This window comes from Propithecus coquereli, unplaced genomic scaffold (genome assembly GCF_000956105.1).
Source record: "Propithecus coquereli isolate 6110/MARCELLA unplaced genomic scaffold, Pcoq_1.0 Scaffold328, whole genome shotgun sequence".
NCBI lineage: Eukaryota > Metazoa > Chordata > Mammalia > Primates > Indriidae > Propithecus > Propithecus coquereli.
In genome coordinates this window covers 2,237,552-2,245,398 of record NW_012148930.1, presented here as the reverse complement: position 1 = coordinate 2,245,398, position 7,847 = coordinate 2,237,552, and positions in this window count along the sequence as shown.

The window sequence follows — 7,847 nt, the reverse complement described above, 5'->3', positions numbered from 1 at the left end:
CCACAGACAAATAGACCTGGCCACAGTTTTTAATCAGAACATTTACTGGGCATGACCCGCCTTGTCCTTAGAAAAGTAATCTGTGCTTCTAAGGCCTTGCTGAATAATTTATTTGTGTACAGAGGCTTCTGAAAACTGAGTAGACAAACGTTTCACTTTTATGTTATATAGACATGGTCAAATACGAATAAGCCTATCGTGTGTGTGTGTGTGTGTGTGTGTGTGTGTGTGTACTCGCTTCTAGCTTCTTCTCAAAATGTATAAGGAGGCTAGAATTTTAAAATAATTTTGATCAATTTAGGCTTCACACAGTGCCCCCTACAGGAATAACCAGAATAACAACGACTGTTTATTGAACCCAATTATGTGCCAGGCAGTGTGCTAGTTGGATTTCATAAATTATCTTAATTCTCACGTCTTATTTTCCCAGTTTTACAGATGAGAAAATAGAGGTTTGGAGAGTTTAGAAGACTTGAGCAAGCCCTCCTAATATAGAAGGGCCAGAACCAGAATATAAATCCTGATTCTTATGTCCATAGCGTGAGGTCTCTTCACTACAGTTCTGCGTGAGTTGCTGTTTCTGTGAAAACATTTCTGCGTATTCAGGATGTACGTGCTGAACACCCGGGGATGGCTCTGCTCAGTGGTCCCAGGGTGTTTTCATTTTTCAATATTAAAAGTTTGCTGGTAATATTTTATATGTTTGTCTTTGAAAATCACATGGTAATAAAAGTTAAGGTTGTTTGAAAAATTAAATCCATGCGTGATAAATGCTGTCTAATAAAAGATAGATGTAATTGATTGAGAGGGAATAGTGATTCCAGTGAGGCAGCAGTACTTACATAGTCTTTCAATAACTAAAAACATTAAAACGGCAGTGGATTTCACTGCATGCACTAGCACAGTGTAGGGGAATAGTCATAGCCCACTCTTTGCCATTAACTTCTCCCTGAATTAATTCCTAGAGAAATTATAGGCAAATAGCACCTTCCCCGCAGCGCTTTTTTTTATGCGGTGAGATAAGGATTAAGAAACCCTGTGGCCCAGTAAGAAACCTATTTTGTAGTCTCTTTGTACTGATAAAATTTCTTCTGGCACTGAACTCCCACTGTCAAAAATACTATAACATTTTACTAGTTTGCAAAAGATGAAAATGTTACCAGATGTTAAATTCAAGGAGCAAGTTAACAACTTCTGTTTTCAAATGGGTAGGTTTCCATCTTAAAAAGAAATTTAAAAAAAAAAAAAAAGGACTGTTCACTAGCCACAGTATTAAAAAAAAAAAAAAAAGTTGAGTCATTTCTGAGTTGAATTTTATAATTATTTAGTCGTGCAGGATTGAGCTTTTGAATAACGGGATATGTGCTGATTACCTTAATTCCCAGTAGGCTTTGTAAATGTCTTCTTTTGAACCAAAGAGCCCTGAGTTTCCAGAACAAAGCAATTAAATAACTTTGACCCAGCGACGTTATGGCCACAGACAGCACATGCCTTAATGCGGGAGATCTCGCCGTTATTCGGGTGTTATGTGTCTTTTGCTCTTCCACGAGGATGTCTCCCCCACCCTGGCCTGGCTCCTTGGCATAAAAGGTTTATTGAAATGAAAGCATCTCAGAGCTCATTTTCTCACCTAACCGGTGAGGGCTCAGGGCTGGCATTTTTACTCAGTCCAGCTATCCTCCGCGTGAGTAAGGTTAGGAGATCAGAAGCCACACGGAAAATGCGAGGAAAGAACAGGAGAAGTGAATATGTGTATCAAGTGAGTGTGGGCCTGTGTTTTTATTAGCCTTTTGGTGGATTGCCCAGGATATGTGCGGGAAACAAGCTTGTGGCATTTTTCATCTGTATCCAGGAAGGATGTTTCACCTTAGGTACTTCAAAGAATGATTTTTTGATTCAGTAATAGCTTTAGAAACCTTCTCCTTTGAAATCCAAGGCGGGTGCGGGACTCTTCTTTTGATGAAGAAACACTCAGGCAGTTGAAGAACATGGTGACAGATGGAATAGGGAGAGGACGCCGGTCGTCTTGCATTAAGTCAGGCCTATGTTAACAACCAAATTGAGTTACGTGTAAAAGAATATTTGACGCCACATATGAAAACATACAGAGTGATTTTGACTCACCCTGTGTAATTTTTCCTTTCTCTGTTTCCTCCCATGGTCTGCTAATTATTTCAGTCCTTACTCTGAATAGTTGGTGAAGACAGTATCAAAACAAGGAGAGATGAACTCAACGTTTCAGCATCAAGTTGGCAAACTGATAGCTGTCGCTTGCAGACAGCGTGTATGGTTTTGCTGTGAGTCCTGAAAACTGGTTTCAGGGATTCTTCTCTGTCCGTTAGGCTGCCTGCGGCTTTCTGAATACTTGCACCGTGCCACTCAAGAAGCGATGGTGAAAACATGTTAATTGAAGACATTCTAGTACTCCCCATGGGAGTTCAAGTTAAGCACCGTTAGCTTGCTACTGTGCTTTCAGGATGCTTTGAAATTAACACAGAATAATATTCCAATTGCAGATCCTACCTTAAATATTAATAATGTTGGTACAGATTGACTGGAAATAGATATAAGCTTATGTAAAAAAAAAAATGCCCTTCAACCAGGAAGCAATTTGTCAATTTAAAAAATCTATATTGAAATGGAAGAGTTAAAGCCGTGTTTATATAACATCACTGATTCAATAATTTGCAAATCAAATTTGGATTTTATGCTTAATGATTCTATTTATAGAAACATGCACTTCTCTCCCGAACTCCAGACCTACTACGATCTCACAGGTTTCTTCCTCCCTCCCTCCCTTCCTTCCTTTCATCTTTCCCTTTCTTCTCTCCCTCCTTCCTTCCCTTTCTCTTTTACTCCTCCCTTTTCCTTCCCTTTCCTTTCCCCTTTGCTTTCCCCTTTCCTTTCCTTTCCTTCCTTCCTTCTTTCCTCTTTTCTCTTGTCTCCCTTTCTTCTAAATAAGAACTGAGCACTTACTTTGTACCAAAGATTATGTCATGGGCTTACATAAAGCAATAAACATGGCACCTATGGAATTTGAAACCTAAAGGGGCGACACATTAAAGACATAATTTCAGTACTTGATATTGGTCTGTTCAGGAATTTCTTCCTGGTTGAGCTGGGAAGGCTGTAAGAATTTGTCCATTTCTTCCCTATTTTCAAGTTTATGTGCATATAGGTTTTTATAGTGTTCATAGACGATATTTTGTATTTCCAGGATATTAGTTGTAATTTCTCCTTTTTCATTCCTGATGGAGCTTATTAGACTCCTTTCTTTTCTGCTTCTCAACATTCATCGGGTGTCGGGCAGGTGGGGAGAGGGGATGGATATATTCACACCTAATGGGGGCGGGGCGCACCATCTGGGGGATAGACATGCTTGAAGCTCTGACTCGGGTGGGGCAAAGGTGATATACGTAACCTAAACATTTGAACCCCCATAGTATGCTGAAATAAAAAAAGTAAAAAATGAAACTACTGTGGAAAAAAGAGACATAATTTCATAAATATATATACATTACAATAGGGGTAAGTGGCACACATTATAATTTTCCCACAGAAACCAGATCCTTCTGTTGTTATCTTTCTTCTCTCCATTGTTGGAACAACCACCCATCCAATAACGCATTCGTGAAATCCAGGAGTTCTGGACTCTTTCGTCTCTCTCTAACATTGAACCTCTAAACTAGTTGAGTCACTTATGCTGCCTTAATGCGTGTTGGGTCAGTTTTTCTGTTAATTTCCCCCGTTCCTGCCTACAGATGGTCATTACTTCTTTTATTCGTATTTCGATAATTGCAAAACTAGCTTCTCTTTCTTCTGCATGTCTCCACCCAGTACAACTCCCGATCCACTTTCATGACCAAACGCACACTGAGTGCCTGTGAGTGCCGGACTGTGCTAGAACTTTTTAAACACATGTATCTGATATTGTCTCCCCTTTTCCCGAGCTTATAAACTTCGGATGAGTTTTCATAGCCTCTGGAATAAATCCCAGACTCTGAAGCACGGTGTATACAGTCCTTCAACTTAGGCTTCAATTTTTTCATTTTCTTTTCTTTTCTTTCTTCCTGTTTTTTTTTCCCTACCTCTCACCAGTCAGTCTTCACCGTGATTTCTTACCATGCCAAACCTTTTCGTTACTCTGAGTCTTTCCAAATACTGGTCCTTGTGATTCTCATCTATTCTTCAACAGGCAAATTTCTACTTATCCTTTAATACCTAATTTTATTCTTTTTTTTTTTTTTTTCTTTTGAGACAGTGTCTCGCTTTGTTTCCTGGGCTAGAGTGCTGTGGCGTCAGCCTAGCTCACAGCAACCTCAAACTCCTGGGCTCAAGTGATCCTCCTGCCTCAGCCTCCCGAGTAGCTGGGACTACAGGCATGCGCCACCATGCCCGGCTAATTTTTTCTATATATTTTTAGTTGTCTGATTAATTTCTTTCTATTTTTTAGTAGAGACGGGGCCTCGCTCTTGCTCAGGCTGGTCTCGAACTCCTGACTTTGAGCAATCCACCCGCTTTGGCCTCCCACAGTGCTAAGATTACAGGCATGAGCCACCACACCCGGCCCCTAATTTTATTCTTTTATCCTCGTCGAAGCTTATCCTGACTTTCCCACCTTGTTTTTGCTTATGTTTTCCACTCTTATGTTATGTTTACATGCACGCCACTTGCATAAGACACTGAGCTCTTTGAGGCCAGAGACTGTGTCTCATTTATTCTTGATCCCAATATCTCATCGCTAGCGCATAGTAGATGCCCAATAAAAACCGAACACATGGCTCAGTGACTGAACTGCTGTTTAGTTTGTTCTCATTCATCAAACAATCAGTTGTCAACTGTTCTTTCACATGTTGACAGTTTAACTCGTAAAAGAGGTTATTTAATTATTGATTTAAAAATAACTGTCCTCTGAAAGTGGAACTATAAAGCCAATGTCACCCCTAAACCTTTAGGTTATGCAGGTTTATCTGGGGAGATACTCTGTCTTTTCCTATTCTAGTTGGAAGGGATGAAGCAGCTAGTAGATTTCTGATGTACCTGGAAGATACAGGATGAAGACGGACGAAAGTTTAGCAGTAGTTTTATTTGCAGGGTAAGTGAGGAGGAGCTGATCTCTGAGTACACAGAACTTGAAATCCATATTTTCCTCCCATCATGAATGCCTTCCCTAACTTCTCTGTTTCCTCCTTCAAAACTTGGCATAATAAGCTCACAGATGAAGTCAACGTTTTGTGCAGTTTTCTGCCGTGACTCTCTTTATTAAGATATTTAATTTGCACAGCTATGCTGCCTTGATGCTGTTTCCATGGCACTGTTGTGTGTGCACACCTGTGTGCCTGCGTGTGCTTGAGAGCTGGCGAGAGGGGGATGCGCAGTGCCTTCTCCTTGGAGCTGCACAGCAGAGATTTCACTGCCTGTGGAAGAGGGAATTTCCTCTTCCTGCTTCCCAAGGATCAGCCACCCAATTGACGATGCATTTTTATTGGTCTATCCTGGATAGTTGCTGTAGTCTTTTCACTGGGCAGTTGAAAATTACAATTGTTTGCTGCCTTTTGAATGCAAGGCATAGTTAGATTTCATTAAAAAGTATTAATAAATCTAGGGGATGTAGACTTCCACTGTTATTGCTCAGACCCATCCCTGTACAGCTTGGTTAGCGCATTGCGTGTATCTGGTTCTTCCAAAGCAAGGTGATTGGCAAGGGTCAGGTAGGTGTGTGGCTGAAGCACAAATACTCAGACCAGGAACCATTTCTGTGTCCTACAGGATTGCTCTCTGAGGTCAATATTGCATTTGAAAGCAGCTCCGCTTTGAATATGACAGATAGGTTACATGGAAGACCACAGGGAGTCAGTCGGCTCCTGGAATAAGTAATAAGAACTGAAACAGCAATCTTTTCCTCAAGTGCAAATTTGACAACTGAGCTATGTCTGACTAATATCGAACATCCGCATCGACCTGTTGAGGTCAATAGTTGGGCTTAGCTATGCTCCGTATTGACTGCTTGCATTTCCTAAATAGGAAAGAAATGGCCAAATGGGAAAATTCAATTGCACTTGGAGAAAGATTTTTTTTTTCCAAAGCATAATTCAATTTTATATGGTAAACAAAGGCTGTCTCTTGAAAATTTGGTCTTAGGTTTATTTTGATCTCATGAATTAATGTTATTAGAGATCGATGTGTTTTAGAGGAATTAAGACAAAAGAATTATTTTCATACAATTATAAATATTGGCCTAAGTTATTTTTATAAACCAAGAGATAGTGTGGCATCGTGGCAAGAGCTTTTGGCTTTGGATTCACAGAGATCTGTGACCAAGCGTGGTCTCCTTTATGCCAGGTGACATCCTTAGACACGTGCCTTACGCTGTTTGGTTCTCATTTACTTAATTAATAATAATATAGCAGAAGCCTTCTAATCCAATGCAGTTAGTACTGGTTTTTGATGAATGAAAAAAATAGTTTAAGTGGGGAATGATAAAAATGACATCTGTACAACACAAAATTTTAATTTTGCATAAAATGTCTAAAAGTACCCCCATTCAACAATCTTTCAGTGCTAGGCCCCTGTCTGGATGGGGATTAGTGTGGAATTTCCTACCTAAGTTGTAACCCTGATGTACCACACACACTTCTAGTGTTCATTTACGTAAAGTGGAAGTAATAAAGACCCTTACAAAAGAAACTCAATGCAGTGACTTCAAGATAGTTTATAATTTGTCTCTATTTTTTACATTTGTCATATCTACGTCAAATTCAATAGCAATTTATGTCAGCAACTAGACTTTTTCAAGTCTTTCCCAGAAATAATAAGCTTCTTTTTGTCATATTTTCATATTTAACCAGGGTACATAATGACAATAAAAATACAATGGGCAATAAACAAGTGTATGGAAAAAGGCGGCTGATTCTTGCTGATTATACGTCACGGCTGGGGGGAGCGGAGGAGACCCTCTCTAGAACAGTGGTGCCGTCGGTTGAATATGTGAGCCACATAACGTAATTCTAAATTTTCTGGAAGCCAAATTAAAAAGGAAAGGCAGAAAGGTGAAACTCATTTTAATTATATGTTTAACTCAACACAGCACAGGTAATCCATGTCAAAATTATTGAGATCTTTACATTCTCTTTTGATACAAAGTCTTCAAAATCTTGTGTGCATTTTACGTTTGCAGCATGCTTACTTGAGACTAGCCCATCGCGAGTGTTTAACAGTCACGTGTGGCTAGAGTCTCAGGTATCGGAGACTACAGCCCTAGAAATTGATCTGTTATCCACAAGTGACCAACGTCCTGTGGGATTTCGCCCTGTTTGTGCCAGGAGAATGGACGTCGGTGATCAAGCCAGTGAGGCAGTTCAGGGGGTCTGTTCACTGAGGTGGGGAGCAGTGAACCCACTTCTCAAGCTCGTTATGGAGACTGGTGATATTGAGAAGCTACTAGGTAATCGCTGCCTATGTGCCTTCCACACGGCATATCATTTAGTCCTCGTTGGAACACTTGGACACAAGTATTATTAGTCAGATCTGGAAAACTGGGACTCAGAGAGGTTAACCACAAGGCTAGTGAATAGTGAAGCTATTCAAAAGCTAGATCTTTTGAGCTCTTAAGACATTGCTCTAAAAAAGGCTGGTCTTATTTACTGTAATAATAATTGATGATAATGGTGATGTCTCTCTGTCCTGTGCCGTCTTTGACGGGCCTGAATCATTTGCAGTCACGAATCCACAGTAGCCGAGCGGAGGGTGTCGTGTGCAAACACCTTTCTACTTCCAACTAGTCTCTGCTAGGATGGCTCCCGAGCTTGAAATGCCTCCTAGCATCACCCTCTCACTCTCTATTTAAC